Genomic DNA, 20,814 nt, shown 5'->3' on the forward strand with positions numbered 1-20,814 from the left:
TCCATCGACACCGCTGCCATCTCCACCGCCATCTTCATCACCGCTGCTGCTCCCATGAGGAGGGAGTAGTTCTCCATCGAGGCTCGGGGCTGTACCGGTAGCTATGTGTTTCATCTCTCTCCTATGTACTTCAATACAATAATCTCATGAGCTGCCTTACATGATTGAGATTCATATGATGATGCTTGTAATCTAGATGTCACTATGCTAGTCAAGTGAGTTTTACTTATGTGATCTCCGGAGACTCCTTGTCCCACGTGTGTAAAGGTGACGGTGTGTGCACCGTGTGGGTCTCTTAGGCTATATTTCACAGAATACTTACTCACTGTTATGAATGGCGTAGTGAAGTGCTTATTTATATCTCTTTATGATTGCAATGTGTTTTGTATCACAATTTATCTATGTGCTACTCTAGCAATGTTATTAAAGTAGTTTTATTCCTCCCGCACGGTGTAATGGTGACAGGTGTGTGCATCCGTGTTAGTACTTGGCGTATGCTATGATCATGATCTCTTGTAGATTGTGAAGTTAACTATTGCTATGATAGTATTGATGTGATCTATTCCTCCTACATAGTGTGAAGGTGACGAGTGTGCATGCTGTGTTAGTACTTGGTTTAGTCGTGTTGATCTTTCTTGCACTCTAAGGTTATTTAAATATGAACATTGAATTGTGGAGCTTGTTAACTCCGGCATTGAGGGTTCGTGTAATCCTACGCAATGTGTTCATCATCCAACAAGAGTGTAGAGTATGCATTTATCTATTCTCGTTATGTGATCAAAGTTGAGAGTGTCCACTAGTGAAAGTCTAATCCCTAGGCCTTGTTCCTAAATATCGCTATCGCTTGCTTGTTTCTTGTTTTACTTGTGTTACTACTTGCTGCAATACTACCACCATCAACTACACGCCAGCAAGCTATTTTCACGGCACCGTTGCTACTCGCTCATACTTATTCATACCACCTGTATTTCACTATCTCTTCGCCGAACTAGTGCACCTATTAGGTGTGTTGGGGACACAAGAGACTTCTTGCTTTGTGGTTGCGGGGTTGCATGAGAGGGATATCTTTGACCTCTTCCTCCCCGAGTTCGATAAACCTTGGGTATCCACTTAAGGGAAACTTGCTGCTGTTCTACAAACCTCTGCTCTTGGAGGCCCAACACTGTCTACAAGAATAGAAGCTCCCGTAGACATCAGCGGCTCATACAGGAATTGGTAATCGCCAGGATCACCTCCAACCTTGTAGACGACGTATGCCGGTAAACCTTGTTGCTGTGTAGCTGCAAGCGTGAATGGTAGTTGCGGCCTGGTGTGGAACGGTATTTCTCCCTGGTGAGTCCCTAGGGTAGGTCCTGACGGAGAATACTGATGCTTCATGATTTCCTGAACCACACGGAGCGCAACACGCTCAAAAGCGTTCACCAGGGTCTCAGAATGACGATGTAGAGAATGAGCCACCATATAATTGGTTTCCTGCCGCAGGGCTCTGGTGCGCTCCTCTGAAGGAAGAGATAGATCTACTCCATCGAGCACGCCTTCGGGTGTGAATCCTTTGAACCTAATGCCATGTGAACGGGTTTTCTCGAAAGAGCCGATGAGATCGGCTTCGAAGAGAGCCTTACGCTCATCATACTTCTTCTTGTGCTCTTCAGGCAGATCTTCGTACTTGACTGGTTCGCCTGACATCTCGAGCCTGCAGATGTTGACGTGGTTGCTGCGGATTGTCCCACCGGGCGTGCCGAGAATGTGTTGCCTGCCAAAACCCACCGGCGAGCAGCGACGAGCAACACGAAGAGCCGGGAGGCTTCCAAGACGGCTGGTGGGCCCTGGTCCCTCGGTCGACGGCCCGCAATGCTCTGGCACACGTCCTGACGGTCGCAAGGGCGTGCCACCTGACCTATACCTGGTCAGGAAGGTGTTGGATCGCTTCGATTAGTTTCTCGCATGGTAGACACGTAAACATTAAATGAGCCTCGATCGGCTCTCGGGTTACCCTGCTCATCGGCTCAAAGAGCCGATTGACCCATGGTTCATGTTAGATCTTGCAATAACATGGGTGTCACTCGCTTCATTAATATTAAGCTAAATCGATCTACGACAGTTTAGGGTTTTCACCGTATAACCGGAACATCCTACACGTAGTTGAGCCTAGCAGATACGAAAGATGGTGGAAAACTAACCCTAAAAGAGGCCTAAAAACCAACACGGAGTCGATTCCCGGAACATCCCTTCTAGGATCGGTAAGCCATACCTAGCGCACTACCGGATCGTTCAACCCGTTTGCAAGGCCTAACCATACGGATATTAAACTAATCCTTGAAGAACAAGGAGCAACTATAACAGATCAAATCTACTAAATAAGGATGAAGCAAGATGCCGCCCTCACACCTAAGATAGGTGTAAGGACGGCTAGACATCGAAGGGCAGCATAGCTAAGCAAGCATATCAGAATAACAACGATGCAAGCCCCAAAACATCTACGAAAAGCAGTGTTACTCGCCATCAACAAGGCTTCAGTACGAGTAACACCAGATAACGAGTAAACCTGTACTGCCTAGATCGCAAGATGCGATCTAGGCAGCATGATGCTTACCCAGAAGAAACCCTCGAAACAAGGGGTGGCGATGCACCTAGATTGTGTTTGTTGTGAACGTGGTCGTCCTCCTTTCTCAATAACCCTAGGTACATATTTATAGTCCGTAGACTTTCTATCTTTGGAATACACCTAACCGTGTACGAGCTAAACTCTATCTTTTAATTCTACACTAAAATGCAATCTATTATAATATATAGATACACGGGCAATCTAGCCCAAACTCTCGTGCAAGGCCGCTTCAGAGACGCTCCACGTGTATATCCTCCAAGCCCATCTCAATTACGGCCCATCTCCTGATTTGGCCAAAATCTGGTGATAACAATGGGGTGTAAACATTTATCATGAACACTAAAATATAACAATAACCAATTTATTATTGCCTCTCGGGCATATCTCCAACAGTCTCCCACTTGCACTAGAGTCAATAATCTAGTTTACATTTGTAAAGATATAATACCTTGGCCTTCTGGTGCTTATCTTGTTTTCTCATGGGAGAGGTTTCAGTCAACGGATCTGACACGCTCAGAAACGTATGTATTTTTCAACTCATTTGCGTCTCAACGCATCACTCATTTTCCAAATGAGTCGGCATTAAACATATATGTTCAGTATTCTGGTGGAACCTTAATTCCGTGGTCTGGAAAATGTCACTAATATTGTCACACACAATATAGCTTCATAGTTCTGACACTATCGGAACTACACCAAATTCTCAAAGAACTCCTCGACTTAAACATCCTCATTCATTGTCAAAACAATGACATACTCTGCCTTCGTTTGTAGAATCCGTCACAATATTTAGAACTCATATAAATCTAGCATAGACTTCTTCTAGCTCATTGTGCTACCTTCTAAACAACACTTAGCCTAATTGAGATTGAAATTTTATTTTTATATGTGACCAAACTAATATCGGTGCAACACCTTACAACGATTTGTTTTTCATTACCCCATACAAAACTATATATATATATATATATATATCCTTGGTTCTTTTAAAGCACTCAGGGATATTCTTACTGTTGTCCAATGATCATTACATGAATCATTTTGGTATATGCTCGTAACACTTCAAAGCACAGGACATCTGATTTTGTACATATTATTCGTGATCTAAAATCACTCATGTGTTTTTACTCATCGAGTGTCAAATACACTCAAGTCTTGTTAAACTTCACATGGAAAAGAACACCTTCTTAGTATTTTTATATTGAACTACTTCAATATTCATTCTATGTACTTTGACTTAAACTTATTATGTATTTCAATCTATCTTCATAGATCTTAACACTAAATATGTTTCATTCCATATCCTTTCATTGAAGTTAATTCTCAATGAAACATTTTAATCACATCAAGTATATAATTACATCATTTATAATCAATGATATGTCATCCACATATAATATTATAACTATGTCTCAGCGCTCCCACTTAATTTCTTGGAAATGCCAGCATCTTCATCGTTTCTGATTAAATCAAAACTCTTTGATTATTTCATCCGGTGAAGATTCCAACTCCGTGATACTTACTTCATCCAGTGAATTTTGTATACCTATCTAGTATTCCACGGACTAGCAAAACTCTTTGGTTTGTATCTAGTATACATCCTTCATACACACTTATGGTAAGGAATGTATTTCTGCCATCCTACTATCATATCTCATAAAAGAAATATGTAGCGATTACTAGAATAATCCACATAGACTATAAGCATCACTACGGAAGATCTAATCTTATTGTAGTCAATTCTTTGAACTTTGTCGTAAACAACCTTTCGACAAGTCGAGCTTCTTCAAGGATATTCCATCCAAGTCCATCAATTTTATAGATTCATTTAATTTTAAAAAGTATTCACCTATCTTGGATTTCATGGCGCATAGCCATTTTAACGGAGTCAGGACCCATCATAACTTCTTTGTATGTAGTTGGTTTATTATCGTTCAAAATCAATCCTTTGTTCACAAATCATTTATTTGATCACAAAGTAAACCATACCTACAAGGTTCAATGGGTATTTTGATCTCCATGACTATAACTCTTTGTAGACATGGGAGCTATGATCTTCGTGGCCGCTCCCGGAACCATTTCAGATGCTGCGCTACTCTGATCATCATGCTCAGGTTCATAAACCTTATCAAATTCCATTGTCCTCCCACTCAAATACTTCTCTAGAAACAATTTCTTGGAAATAAGTAAGAAACATCGACAAACACTTTTGTCTTTGTCTCCATAGTGGAAAGAATTCCCAATCAATTCTCTGGGATAACCAACAAAGACATTCATCCGATTTTGGTTGTAAACTTATTTACTTATGCTATGCATACCAAAATTTAAGAAAGGACTATTAGGGTTTATACCCATGCCCTAACTCGTATGGTGTCATTTCAACGGATTATTATGATGCTCTATTTAGTGCAAAAGCGGTAGTCTCTAAAGCATAATCCACAAAAATATAATGGCGTCATTTTATTTTATCTCATCATTAACCCAACAAGGTTTGGATACGTCTCTCGGATACTCCATCATCACTATGATACTCCAAGAAACGTGAGTTGTAGAACAATTTCATAACTCTCTTAGATGTTCGCTAAAACTCGTAATTCAAATATTTCCACCATGATCCAATCATAGATATTTGACTTTTCTATTACGATGATTTCCACTTCATGCTGAAATTTAGTTGAATCCATTCAAATGTTTCAAAATTCTTCCTTATCGAATAAATATATCCTCATATATATACTCAATTCATTATTGGAAGTTTTCATGAACTAGAAGAATCTCCCGCACACAACTATGCCCAGTGAACCACATACATCATCATGCATGTTTCCACTAAGTTAGTTGCCCGTTCAACTCTTGGCCTATGAACGGTATTTCAGTCATTCTCTTTAGAAGAGATTTGCAAGCGCCAGATGATTCAAAAATCGAATGACTTCAAAAATCCATTTGCATGGAGTTCCTTCATGCATTCCTTTCTAACATGACCTAAATGGCGGTTCCACAAATAAGTGGAATTCACATCATTTGCCTTATGGCATTTTAGCGTCAGTGTGATGCATGTGTGTTTCACCATAAAGACTTATAATAACTTATCCATCGCACATGGAATACTGTCAAAATTTAAAAAACTCATTGTTTTCATTTGACCAGAAGAAAATAACAATTATAAAGTTCTTTATTATAAGTCTGAAGGGCTAGGTAGAATTCCAACGACGAACACAATAACACTTTATTTTGTTCCAGATGTGCATTCCTACCATATTCCTTGTCAGTCACTTAGGCCATTGTATTCTTGTATTGCGTTGTTTTGTATGACACCTCATACCAACCAATATGGTACAAATACCGAAGAATTTCATTTTGTGACCAAACAAGGAATACATTCATAACATGTATATCATCTATATACACCTGAGCTAGACTTTCTAGTCTTTTCTTTCTTTCTGCCAAAAAATCTTTTGTAGTTTCTCTTTTAGCTTTTCTCATTCTCAGAAAACACTTCACCTTCAATAACTACTAGGTCCATTGGTTAATTACCAATAACCTTGAGGTTCTTACTTTGAAGTTGATCATCACATGACAAGTGTTCCAGATTTCACTATTAGTAACTTTTAATGTGATGAACAATTTCACTCATAATTTTATCCATCAAATCATGACGACTTTCCGAGACCATGTCTGTACATGCTAGGCTCGTAAAGTTTAAACTTATTATTCGCATGTGCAAATCTGGCCTGCACCCGTTGTATGCACACGTAGAATCTATAACACCCGATCATCACGTGATGCTTCAAAACGACGAGTCTTAGCAACGGTGCATACTAAGGACGATCACTTCATGGATCTGCGAATATCGTTAGTGCCCAACTAGTTGGGGGATCGGGACGCCTAGCGTCTTCAACCTTCGTACATTCCCATAAAACTTATGAGTTTATGTAGTCTCACTAGATTATATTCTATCATCTTGCAATAAGGTCTTAGATATGACATATATCTCATACCTCTCTTATTTCTGAAAACAAAATTTCCAGCTCCTTACTTTTCAAACGGATTTGAACTTCAAGTTTCACGGAGACAAGATGATTTTAGGTACTAATTGAAACCATTGTTCTTTGAATCAGCAATGTGAGGTTTACTAAAAATTTGCAATAGGACTTAGTCATTTATTGATTCTTTAACAATACGGTACCAGTCTGTAAAGTTACTTGTCAGACTTAACAATATTTCTATCTCAATTACAAGACTAGCGCATGGTAGAAAACGAATGCCAATTCTACAAATTTAATTCAAAATACTATGCAGACTATGTTCATGATAATTAGTTCATGTTTTAATCTAATTACTAATGAACACCCACTTAATACAACATCCCTCATAGTTGTTTAGTGGCATACAATCCATATCCACTACACCAAAATCGATCATCACGTGAGATGATGTAGCTTCAATGGTGAACATCAACATGTTGATCATATCATCCATATGACTCGTGTTCAACCTTTCGTTTTCCTGTGTTCTGAGGCCATGTATGTACATGCTAGGCTCATCAAGCAAACCCAAGTATTTCCGCGTGTGCAACATGTCTTACACCCATTGTATGTGAACGTAGAATCTATCACATCCGATCATCACGAGATGCTTCAAAATGACGAACTGTAGCAACGGTGCATACGAGGGAGAACACTTTATTATCTTGATATTAATGTGAGGGATCATCTTATAATGCTACCGTCGCGATCTAAGCAAGATAAGATGCATAAAGGATTGACATCACATGCAATTCATAATATGTGATATGATATGTCCTTTCTTCTTGTGCTTTTGATCTTCATCTTCAAAGAACACGAGCATGATCTCCATCATCACCAGCATTGCACCAAGGTCCATGGCGCCAATTCATGGTTGTCCATCACTTATAGCTACTATAACAACTACTTGAAATAAAGCTATTACATGATGAATAGACACGCAGGTCTTAACAAATTTAAAGACAACCATTAGGCTCCTGCCGGTTGCCATAATACAATAATGAACATCTCATACATCAAATATAATCATCATCACATGGTTAGACGCCTCTAATTTGGTTTGCGTATTTTATGTGGTTTAGGGTTTTCTTGTAAGATCCAATCTACCTACGATCATGAACCACAACGGTGATACTAATGTTGTCAGTTGAAAGAGTAAATTGAATCTTAACTATGGTGAGAGAGACAGACACCCGCATAGCCACTTATGCAATACAAGTTGCATGTCAAGCGTGGAGCAAGTCTCATGAGACGCGGTCATGTAAAGTTAGCCCGGGAAGCTTCATCCCACCATCCCGCAAGATGCACAGTACACTAACCAAAAACAACAAGAGCATCAACGCCCACAAAACCATTGTGTTCTACTCGTGCAACAGATCTATGCATAGACACGGCTCTGATACCACTGATGGGATTCGTATCATAGAAAACAAAAGTTTTCCTACCGCAAGAACGAATAACAAGCCAAGATCCAATCTAGAAGATGGTAGCAACGAGAAGATCATGAGACTAACCCTCGAAGATTCCAAAGCCTACGAGATTAGATCTTGTTGTTGATGTAGTCGATCACTTGCCGCTTTCAAAATCGCGTAGAAGATCTTGACGGACCCACAGTCGGGCAGCACCTCCGTACTCGGTCACACTTTCGGTGTTGATGACGATGTCCTTCTCCCCATTCCAGCGGGCAGCGGATGTCGAATAAGAGTCCAACTCCAAAACTTACGAAAGGGTGAAACCTAGGGCGAGTGGGACTCCCCCCTTTCCTTCTTCCTTGGCCGGCCAAGGTGGTGGAGTCGACCATGGACTCCACCTTCCCTCTTGGTTGGCTGGTTAGGGTTGGTGGAGTCCATCCGGGACTCCACCTTCCATGGTGATTTCTTCCGAAAGGTTCTACAACATTCTAGCGCCTTCCATAAATGCACCGGATCATTTCCAAACTTGGAAAGTGACTTCCTATATATGAATCTTATTCTCCGGACCATTCCGGAACTCCTCGTGATGTCCTGGATCCTATCCGAGACTCCGAACAACATTCAAACTCCATTCCATATTCCATATCTACTTAAAATGACATCAAACCTTAAGTGTGTCACCCTACGGTTCGTTAACTATGCAGACATGGTCGAGACTCCTCTCCGACCAATAACCAATAGCGGGATCTGGAGATCCATAATGGCTCCCACACATTCAACAATGACTTAGTGGTCGATTGAACCATTTACATACGATACCGATTCCATTTGTCACGCGATACTTTACTTGTCCGAGGTTCGATCATTGGTATCTCCATACCTTGTTCAACCTTGTTACCGACAAGTACTCTTTACTCGTACCGTGGTATGTCATCTATTGTGACCTAGTCACATGCTTGCAAGATAATTAGATGTCATTCCACCGAGGGGCCCAGAGTATATCTATCCGTCATCGGGATGGACAAATCCCACTCTTGATCCATATGCCTCAACTCATATTTTCCGAATACTTAATCCCATATTTATAACCACCCATTTACGCAGTGGCGTTTGATTTAATCAAAGTACCCTTCCGATATAAGTGATTTACATTATCGCATGGTCAAATGATTAGGTTACTATGTATCTGAAAACTTATAGCAAGTTGACCTTGATGACTTGATCTCAAGCTATGCTTACTATGGGTGTGTGTCCATTATATCATTCACCCAATGAAATTACCTTTTTATTAACAACATCCAATGTTCATGATCAGGAAACCATGATCATCTATTAATCAACAAGCTGGGTTTACATGAGGCTTACTAGTGACTCTGGTTGTTTACACAACACACATGTATTAATGTTTTCGGTTAATACAATTATAGCATGGGGTGTAAACATTTATCATGAACACTAAGATATAACAATAACCAATTTATTATTTCCTCTCGGGCATATCTCCAACAGGCGCCCCTCCGTTGGTTGTAAGCAGAGGTTGGAGACGACGTCTGGTCGTTCGGATCCGGTTAGGTGGAGGATTTCCCTATCCGGTATCACCATTAATTAAGCTGCTACAGTAATAGGCGGGATGGGGTAATGGGTTTGATCAAGTGTGTAACATCCCAACTTTTAAAACAAAGAAGAAAATGAATTTCACTTATTTCAAATTTTGGAGCCAACAAAAACTTTATTTGAATCACTTGATATGCATAGTATTCAAGCATGTATGATGAGATTTTTGCCATGATGGTTTGTTTGAAGTGTGGCACAGGTTTCTAAACCCTAAACCCTACCCTTTTCAAAATCAAAAAGGAACAAAGAAAAGAAGATCAAATAAAAAGAGAAGCATATGTGGGCATATAGCCATATTTGCAAATCTTGGTCCATGCCCTATCTACTTTACCAAAATGGTTGTGAACCATTGTTAAAACCAACCTAACACTAACTAAACCCTAAACCATGATCATTTGGATCAAAGAGGAACAAAGAAAAATAAAATAAAATTTGCATCACATATGAGCTTATGGCCATTTTTGCAAAACTATAACCTAGGCCATCTTACCTTGTGTAAATGATTTGGAAACCTTAATAAACTCATAATAAAAACATTTGAATCAAGGAAATGCAAAACAAATCAAAAGAAATAGCAAAACCAAGTCACATATGATAATGGTCAAAATTGACAATTATATCAGGGTACCTACTTTGAGCCCCTGTATTAAGAAAATTTTAAACTAAACTCTCTCAACTATTTGGAACTCATCCAAGACCTCATCAAGGTGAACACATTTGGTGTTGCCCAGCTATACAAATTCTGTTTCATTTGCTTAATATAATCAAGCAAAGTTGCAACACCAAATCAGATTCAAGATCATCCCCATTTTGGATTTCACCAAATCATCTTCATTTTGCAAACCAACACCACCAATAGGAGCCAAACATTATTTGAATCACACCCATGCAAAAGTTTGGCAAAATTCAAAATTTCATCTCATGCGGCCATTGTGTCGAGCACTTTATGTGTACAAACCTGCCAACTCCCTACACCCTATTATCCAGCATGTTTTAGACTAAACCATCACCTCTCTGGTCAAACTCAACTCCCTCTTGCACCCAGTGACCAATGCCAAGTCTCAGAGACAATGATCATGCACGTTTTCATCGAGTACATGACTATGCCGTGCATGCCATGCCACCCCCATGTCAACCCTCCTCTCCTCTCACTTCCAACCCACCTCAACATGTCCTTGACCTCCCTCTCTCCCTCCTGATCACGCTGGTACACGCCATCGACCGAGGAGACGCGTGCAACGCCTAGAACACGACGTGCCCCATGACGCCCAGACCACGCCAGATTGCGCCAGGACATGCCACAGGCACGACAGTGCATAACGTCGCTCCATTGACTCTGCGCTCGCCTCACCCTCTCCTCTCGCACACGCCATCACCATGACCCCAGCAACCGCCCAGACATCCCCATTGGCCCGCGCGTGCGCTGTAGTCGCCGTCACCATCGATGCTCTCCACCCCGGTACTGCGAGGACGACGACGTCGCCTGCACGCCCCCGTCCACCATTTTCAACACCATGACGCGCGTCGTGCCCGCCCTGACATAGTTAACAGCGCAGCGTCCTTACCTTGCCCCTTCGCGGCTCAGACCGTCGTCGCCATGGACGACCCGAGCATGCCCCGCAGCACCCGCTCGCCGCTATAAATAGAGCACGCCCCAGCACAATCTCTCCACACCAGTCGCTTCCCCTCTCATCCCTGAGTCTCCTCGATCATTCTCCAGTTCCAATTTAGTCCGTAGCTCCTCAATCGATCGCCGGAGTCCGCGGAGCCGCCACAGAAGGAGTCGACGCTAGGAGCCACCCCAGGAGACGCCGCAAGTACCTGGAGCTTCGCCGTCGTCCACAACGTCGCCCTGCTTCATCGCCGACGATCACCGGAGCTCCGGTGAGTCTCCGACCCCTAGGCTTGCCGCGGCCATGGTGTGATCTCGTCGGAGACGACGATGCCCGTGCGTCGTCGATCCCCTTTCTAATCCTACGCCCCCCTTTCAAACTTACCGATTCAGTGTTGATGAGCCACTGACGGGCGGGACCCGGCGTCAGGCAGCCTGCTGTGTGCGAGACGCGTAGCTGGGCCGGCCTGCTAACCCCTCCCCCTCTCTGGCCCACAAATTTGAATTCGTTTATTTCGTTTAAATAGAAATTCAATACTGGTGCTTGATTCAAAATTGAATAGATACTGAGCCAAAATTGATGAATTTTATATTTCTGGAAAGCTTATGAAATTCTCTATCAAACCCCATTGGTCTCAACCCTTGATTCATTATAAATCACTTGCAATAAAAATAACAAGGCAATACCTTTTCAAAATTCAAACATTTATTAAAAATCAACCATAATGAATTTTGAGTTGATTCCAACTCTCAAAAATCACATTTCATATTGTCTATCTGAATATGTAAAAATATGACATGGTTGTTTCAAATGATCATGGGCTAGATTCAAATAATGGCTATGTGACTATTTCTAGCTAATTTAAATTACTTCAAAAATAGTATTTCAAATCGATGAGGTGTAGCATCTCATTTAAATAACTTTCTCAAGTAATTCAAGGTGAGGTGATGACATTAGTCCTCATGACCCCATATGTTATTACTTGAGAATATTAAATCCTTTTACAATATAGTAGTGGTTAAATGGTATGAGATGTAGTATCTCATTTAAATCATTTTCACAAATCAATAAATATGAAGTGGTGACTTTGGTCCACATGATCTCATACATTATTATTTGAGGAAATTAACTCTTAGTAAGATTTAATGAGAGGAAATTACTTTTCAAAGAAATAAATGGAAACCCTAGTAAATATTTTAATGAGAGGAAATTATTTTTCTTAAAAAGAAAACAAAGCCAACCACAATATTAAAACTGGTGTGTTGATAGATTAGCTTGTGTGAGCCTGTTATCACCAGAATTTGACCGGATCAGAGGTGGGCCGCGATTGAAGATGGGCTTGAAGAATATACATAGAAGAAATACATGAATCGGCCTTGTATACAAAGTTTGGGCTAGTTTGCCCGTGTATCTGTAATATAGTAGGATACGTGTCGGTTAGATAGAGTTTGGGCTCGTGCCCGGTTGGGATTATTCCCACGTTAGAGAGTCTACGGACTATAAATATGTATCTAGGGTTTATGAAATAAACAACAATCACGTTCACCACAAACCAATCTAGGCGCATCGCCAACTCCCTTGTCTCGAGGGTTTCTTCCGGTAAGCATCATGTTGCCTAGATCGCATCTTGCGATCTAGGCGATACACGTTTATTCGTTGTTCATGCGTTGCTCGTACTGAAGCCTTTTTGATGGCGAGCAACGTAGTTATCATAGATGTGTTAGGGTTAGCATTGTTCATCGTATCATATGCTGTCGTCGTGCAACCCTTAGACGTCTAGCCGTCCTTACACCTATCTTAGGCGTAAGGGCGGCACCCCGCTTGATCATTATTTAGTAGATCCGATCCGTTATGGTTGCTCCTTGTTCGTCAAGGATTAGTTTAATATCTGCATAGTTACGCCTTACAAACGGGTTGAAGGATCCAGTGGCGCGTAGGGTGTAGTTTGCTAGCCCTAGACAGGATGTTCCGAGGATCAACTTCGTGTTGGTTTTTAGGCCTTGTCTTGGGTCGGTTTACGATCACCGTGCGTGGCCGCCAGGCTCAATCACGAGTAGGATGTTCCGATTATGCGGTGAAAACCCTAAATCGTAGTAGGTCGTTTTAGCTTTATTTCGATCAAGCAGGACCACCATCTGATCGTACACCTCGTACGCATCATGGGTGGATCGGCTCTTTGAGCCGATTCACAGGACAACCTGAGAGCCGATCGAGGCTCGTATTTAATGTTTACGTGTATGCCATGCAGGAAACTAAGCGAGGCAAATCCAACACCTTCCTGACCAGGTATAGGTCAGGTGGCACGCCCTTGCACCAGCATCGGACGTCCGTGCCGAGTCTTTGCGGGCCGTCGCTCGGAGGGACCAGGGCCAGCTGCAGTCCTGGGAGCCTCCCGGCTCTACAGTGTTGCCCGTCGCTGCCCGCCGGTGGGTTTCTGACCGCAACACATTCTGGCACGCCCGGTGGGACAATCTTCGACATCAACCGCATCGCCATCTACATCTGAGATGGCGGAAGGCACTCCGATCACGTACGAGGATCCGACCGAGGAGCTCAAGAAGAAGTATGACGAGGTCAAAGCGATCCTCGAAGCCGACCTCATCGGCTCTTTTCACGGAACCCGCTCACACGGCATCGGGTGGAAAGGGTTCTCACCTGAAGCGCGCTCGATGGAGTGGACCTGTCCGCCCGTCGGAAGAACGCACCGGGTCCCTGCGTCGGGAGATTAACTTCATGGTAGCACATTCGCTACACCGCCATTCCGAGAGCCTCGGTGAACACTTTGGAGCGTGTCGCTCTTCGCGTGATCCAGGAAGTCATGAGGCATCAGTACTCTCCGTCAGGACCAGCTCTAGGGACTCACCAAGGAGAGATGCCACTCCAGTCCCGTCCACCGCTGCCATTCGCATTGGCAGCACCAGGAGTGCCGAATTCACCGGCATACGTCGTCTTCAAGATCGGTGGTGACCCTAGTGACTACCAGTTCTTGCATGAGGCGCCTAAGGAGATCCCTCACGGATACATGTGCACATACGTGCCAGACTGCAGTAACTGGGCACTCACAAACCAGACTGCAACAGCAGGGATTTCTGGAATAGCAGGAGGAACTTCGGGAACAGACCTTGAGAAGCACACGTGGCTAGCTAAGTATGCCACTCCGACAAACCTCCAGAGCCCAGCTCCTGCAGTTGGCTCAGAGCTGGAAAAGCAAACATGGCTGGCTAAGTATGCCACTCCGGCGAATCTTCAGAGTTCGATTCCTACAGCTAGCACCGCGGATCAGATTAGTACCTTCTTAAAAGACTAGTTCGGCATGGTGCCGAAAAGGAGGACAATCGGCTATTCCAAGCCGTACCCCAACGAGTACGAATTGATCCCGCTACCACCCAAATATCGGCTCCCTGATTTCTCCAAGTTTAATGGATCAGATGGTTCCAGCTCCATCGAGCATGTGAGCCGATATTTCGCACAGCTGGGCACGATCTCAGCATCAGATGAGCTGCGTGTGAGGTTCTTCGCATAGTCCCTCACATGATCGGCTTTCGGGTGGTACACATCGTTGCCACCAGACTCAATCCAGACTTGGAAGCAGTTGGAAGAACAGTTCCACATGCAGTATCACTCAGAGGCTTCCGAGGCCGGCATTGCCGATCTAGCACAAGTACGACAGAAGCGCGGAGAAACAGTTTCAGAATACGTCCAGCGCTTCAGGACCGTTAGGAACCGATGCTATTCGGCTCGTGTGACTGAGAAAGAAGCAGTCGAGTTGGCGGTGGTGGGTCTCGCATCACCGATTAAGGACGTGGCCTCCCAAGCAGACTACCCTTCACTGGCGCACATGGTGCAGAAGCTGTCAGTATATGAACAGCGCCACCCAGATGTATACCAGGATAAATTCAAGCGTGCGGTGGTCCTGGTTGAGGCAGATGAAGATGAAGGCTCTGCGGGAGATCAAGAGGTAGCAGTGGCTGAATGGACTCGGGGGCAAGCCCCGTGTCCTGTAAGTGGGTTAAGCCACAAGGTCCTCCAAGAGGGTTTGACTTCGATGTCACCAAGGCTGAGCAAATTTTCGACCTCTTACTTAAGGAGAAGCAGCTAAAGGTACCCGAAGGCCACAAGATCCCCACGGCTCAGGAGCTGAACGGAAAGCCATACTGCAAGTGGCATAACACGTTCACCCATGCCACCAACGACCGCAGGGTGTGGCGTCGGCGGGTCCAAATGGCGATAGAACAAGGGCGTCTAATTTTCAGCCGGTACGCCATGAAGGTCGACACACACCCCTTCCCCGCCGTTAACATGGTGGAGTGCACTTACCCTGGAGGGTGCCAGCCAGGATTCTCGTTCAACATCAACATGGTAGGACCTGGGCACCACTCTGGTAAGGACGGAGACGAGGGCAGCTGCTCACATAGCAAAGACAAGGAGGAAGCCGTCCCAAGCGATCGGCTCCGTCACGATGGCAAGCGCTATATCACAGAGGGAGAAGTGAGGAACGTGAGATATCAGCGACCTCTTTCTGATCACCTCCTCAACAAATATGTGAGTCAATACGACCAACGCCGACGATACAACGACGATGATGAAAGATATCGTCTGACTAGGGACGCCAGGAGACACCATCGGCATGATCGCGACGAGGAGAGATATGAGCGCCACGCCAAGGAAAAGTCGAGAGAGCAAGACGACGTGGATAGGCACTGGGACTGCCCCTTCTTCAGACACTGCTGGGATTCAGGAATGAGCCGATTGCCTACAATCAGCAACTGCCCAGAATGTAGACAAAAGAAGAAGGATGCAACTAACGTGTCCGTGTTCAAACGTCTAGGGCCTCTCCCGCCTCGGAACAAGCACGCTGAGTCTTCTCGGGTAGAAGATCTCGAGGAACTAGAGGACGATGATGAAGAAGAAGATAAGTATCATCGGCCAAGGTGGTGCCCTGATGGACTCAGCCGTTCCCAAAAGCGTAGGGTTCAGCGACTACGTGGTTTGGAGGAAGCCGAAAGGTTATACCTGCACACGTTAAGGAAGGCGCGGCCTGATCTGGCCGCGAAAATTCAGCGAACCCCTGGACGAAGAAGGTCGGCCACAAAGGAAAGAGTGGCGCCCGCACGGAGGAAAGCCGAGGATGAGACATCGGCTGGCACAAACATGGTGTTCATCCTTCCGACGGAGTTTAGTGCTCCGAGGATTAGACGAAGCACCTGTGGCACAACTTGATCTGCGGCCCACGGCCGGTTATCTTTGAGAAGCCACGAGAAAGAAGCTACGGACATCCGAAGGCCCCGTACTTGCGAGGCTATATCAATGGGCAGCCTCGTCAACAAGATGCTCGGTGGACACCGGAGCGGTAGTCAACATTATGCCATACTCCATGCTACGTCGGTTGGGACGCTCTAGCTCGGATCTGATCAAGACCAACGTGACACTGAGCGATTTCAACGGCCAAGCATCTGACGCACAAGGTGTTCTGAACGTGGATCCGACCGTAGGAAGGAAAACCATCCCTACGACGTTCTTTATTGTCGACAGCAAGAGCACCTATGCTGTCTTGCTAGGGAGAGATTGGATCCACGCCAACTGTTGCGTTCCGTCCACGATGCACCAATGTTTAATACAGTGGGACGGAGATGAAGTAGAGGTCATCCACGCAGATGATTCTGCCGAGATATCAATGGCTGGCATGAACGTTTGGGAGACAACAGGCCAAGAGCCACTCTCAGGCATCAATTTGGACGACTGCGAGCGCATCGACGTGACAAAGGACGGGGTGAGGCTGGTCTTATCCACCGGCCTAACCGTGTAACAAGAGCAACATCTATGGAAAAACGTGGCGATGCCGATCCGTGTGATCGGCCACGAAGATCTATGGAGGAACATTACAAACCTTCATGGAGTTAGTCAATCACCATGGAGGCCGATTCCAGCAATCGGCCAAAATTATCCTCACCATACGTTTTGCCTGTGTTCAACGTCGATCTAATGGGCAGCGGGTTTACGTCGGCTGATGAGCTGGAAGAAGTCAACATTGGTCCTAACGGAGCCGACGTTCAAATACAGTGCCTTGGCTAGCTACAGAGCCGATATCCGCAGTTACCTGGCAGATTCGGCTCGGGGAGCACCTAATCAGATGAGCATGTGCGATACATGTGCAGTGAGATATTAGGGGCCGATAGAAAAATCGGCCAGTAAAAAAAATTTGGGCTTGAACAAAGCCGATGCGCAGCCATCGACTCTAGTACAAATTCAGCAGTGATGAAGACACGAGGACCTCCAACTCTGTGCGCGAGGTTGCCAGTTCAGCAGTGATGTCAGAGGAGTTTTGGCGTACAAGACAACCTTGTCAGAAGAGTTTTGGCTCATTAAGCCGTTGGTGATCATCTGCAACATCGGCTTTCAACGGAAGGAAGGTGTTCGGCTTTGGCTGGCTCTGCATGGTGGTTTTTTCTGATTTGCTCGGGCTCGGGTCCATTGGTCTGAATTGTGTGTCCTCACCACCGTTTTCGCCTTGACTGAGGCTCGGGGGGCAGCGGACCTGGCAGATGATCTGCTTTTAGAAGCCGATTGGGGTGTCATCGGCTGACCCTGCGTCATAACCTTCTTCGAAGGCGATGAGTTGTTGCAAAAGAAGACCACCAGAACTGCTGAAAGGAGCCAGAAAGGGAAGCCGTCATCATCTACAGGGTCAGAGACGTTTCTGTTGGCTTTGCTCGCCTTTCATGGCAAGGTCCGATGCGCTGCCATCGGCTCTTGGTTTGCTAACTTATTTTAGCAATCGACAAAATTGGTAAAAGGGCAAAATCAGTTGAGGAAATTCTTCTTCATTAATAAGGGGGTTTTTTACAATGAAGAGCCGACTGCTCAAGAAAGGAAGAACAAAAGAAGAGCCGATTGCTCAGAGCTACTAGTCCTACATTACTAATCCTCGCTGGCCTCGTCGTCGGCATCGTAGCTGCCGTCGGCGCTGCTTCCGGAGAGTCCCTCGTCGCTGCTGCCCCAGCCCTCGGCCGGGGCCTCTTCTTCCTCGTCATCATCATCATCCTCGCTGTCCGCCCAAGCGCGGAAGCGCTTCGCCGGCGGATACCCAGCGGAGGAGGAGGAATCATCCTCCTCCTCTTCTTCTTCTTCCTCTACTTCTTTTTCTTCCTCCTCCTCGTCGGAGGAGGTGGGGTTCGCCCAGGAGTGGAGGTCGTCTTCGCTCTCGCTCTTTAGCTCCCCTTCGATGAGGAACTCGAGGTCGTCCTCCCTATCGGTCAGAGGTAAGTCACCATCTGACCCGACGAGTGCTTCTGGTGGGCCGTCTGGCACGTGGTCGAAGTTCCACTCCTGCTCGCTCGAGGAGGAAGATTGGAAAGAGAGGCCTGAGGAGATGGAGGAAGAGGAAGACATTGCTACAGGGAAAGAGGGTTTTTTAGGTGCCGATGGCCGGAACAGAGCAAGAGTATTAAGTGGCGAATCGTTCGACACGGTTAAATAAAAGGAGGTACAGTGGAGATTTAATGCCATTGCGGTTTCCGAGGGAGAGATGTTAAAACTATCAAATCTTGCAAAGGAATTGAGGAGGCAAGGCATCATGATGAGGGATACTGCGACGGTTCGGCTCTGCCACGACGTGACCCGACGAAGGAAAAGCATAATGGTTTTGGAATTGTCATTTCCAAAACCAGGGGGGCATGTGTTATCACCAGAATTTGACCAGATCAGAGGTGGGCCGCGATTGAAGATTGGCTTGAAGAATATACATAGAAGAAATACATGAATCGGCCTTGTATACAAAGTTTGGGCTAGTTTGCCGTGTATCTGTAATATAGTAGGATACGTGTCGGTTAGATAGAGTTTGGGCTCGTGCCCGGTTGGGATTATTCCCACGTTAGAGAGTCTACGGACTATAAATATGTATCTAGGGTTTATGAAATAAACAACAATCACGTTCACCACAAACCAATCTAGGCGCATCGCCAACTCCCTTGTCTCGAGGGTTTCTTCCGGGTAAGCATCATGCTGCCTAGATCGCATCTTGCGATCTAGGCAGTACACGTTTATTCGTTGTTCATGCGTTGCTCGTACTGAAGCCTTTTTTATGGCGAGCAACGTAGTTATCATAGATGTGTTAGGGTTAGCATTGTTCATCGTATCATATGCTGTCGTCGTGCAACCCTTAGACGTCTAGCCGTCCTTACACCTATCTTAGGCGTAAGGGCGGCACCCCGCTTGATCATTATTTAGTAGATCCGATCCGTTATGGTTGCTCCTTGTTCGTCAAGGATTAGTTTAATATCTGCATAGTTAGGCCTTACAAACGGGTTGAAAGATCCAGTGGCGCGTAGGGTGTAGTTTGCTAGCCCTAGACAGGATGTTCCGAGGATCAACTTCGTGTTGGTTTTTAGGCCTTGTCTAGGGTCGGTTTACGATCACCGTGCGTGGCCGCCAGGCTCAATCACGAGTAGGATGTTCCGATTATGCGGTGAAAACCCTAAATCGTAGTAGGTCGTTTTAGCTTTATTTCCATCAAGCAGGACCACCATCTGATCGTACACCTCGTACGCATCATGGGTGGATCGGCTCTTTGAGCCGATTCACAGGACAACCTGAGAGCCGATCGAGGCTCGTATTTAATGTTTACGTGTATGCCATGCAGGAAACTAAGCGAGGCAAATCCAACACCTTCCCGACCAGGTATAGGTCAGGTGGCACGCCCTTGCACCAGCATCGGACGTGCGTGCCGAGTCTTTGCGGGCCGTCGCTCGGAGGGACCAGGGCCAGCCGCAGTCCTGGGAGCCTCCCGGCTCTACAGTGTTGCCCGTCGCTGCCCGCCGGTGGGTTTCTGACCGCAACAGAGCCACTTGCTTGTTAAAGTATTTAAGTTTTGTTTGGTGATTGTGTACCTCGTATTCATTTATAGACGCTAGTACCGAGTGCTACGAGGAAGAAGACGTCTACGAAGAAGAAGAAAACTTTGATCACTACACCACTCAAGGCAAGCTATTACCAATGCAAGCACTACTAATGCAATGTGCAAGATACCCTTGCAATCCTCTTTTGTTTAAAGATTTGTCCAATCCCAAGTTTTATCTTACAATCTTTTACTTTGCTTATCAAGGCTTATTTTTATAATTAACTTTGGTCTAGAGATAAAGTATTATAAGCGCATCCACTTTAGCCTAGAAAGCTAGAATAGTTAGCACCCCTCATGATTAGTTGCTAGTGCTAAAACTAAAATTGACTACTCTAGATGGGAACATGTGAATCAATTGACTTTGAAAAACTTGGAATGATGAGTCATTCTATTGAAAGATTTTGAAGGTGAATATGACTTGAATGACATGGTGAATTTTACGAAAACTGATGGTTGGGTTCGCATGCGATACCATTCCAATTTTTGAGTACCCCCACAATAACTGATTATGGGTAGGGCTTAACTGGAAATTTATGCACTTTAGTATGGGTTCCCTCTGAACAAGCGTCATAGGGGTTATGTCGAGGTTGCCTCCGTGAAAAGTAAAATGACGTGAAATGAGGTGAATGTCCTACCCAAGCCCTGTGCA

This window comes from Lolium rigidum, chromosome 2, assembly GCF_022539505.1.
Source record: "Lolium rigidum isolate FL_2022 chromosome 2, APGP_CSIRO_Lrig_0.1, whole genome shotgun sequence".
Classification (NCBI taxonomy): domain Eukaryota; kingdom Viridiplantae; phylum Streptophyta; class Magnoliopsida; order Poales; family Poaceae; genus Lolium; species Lolium rigidum.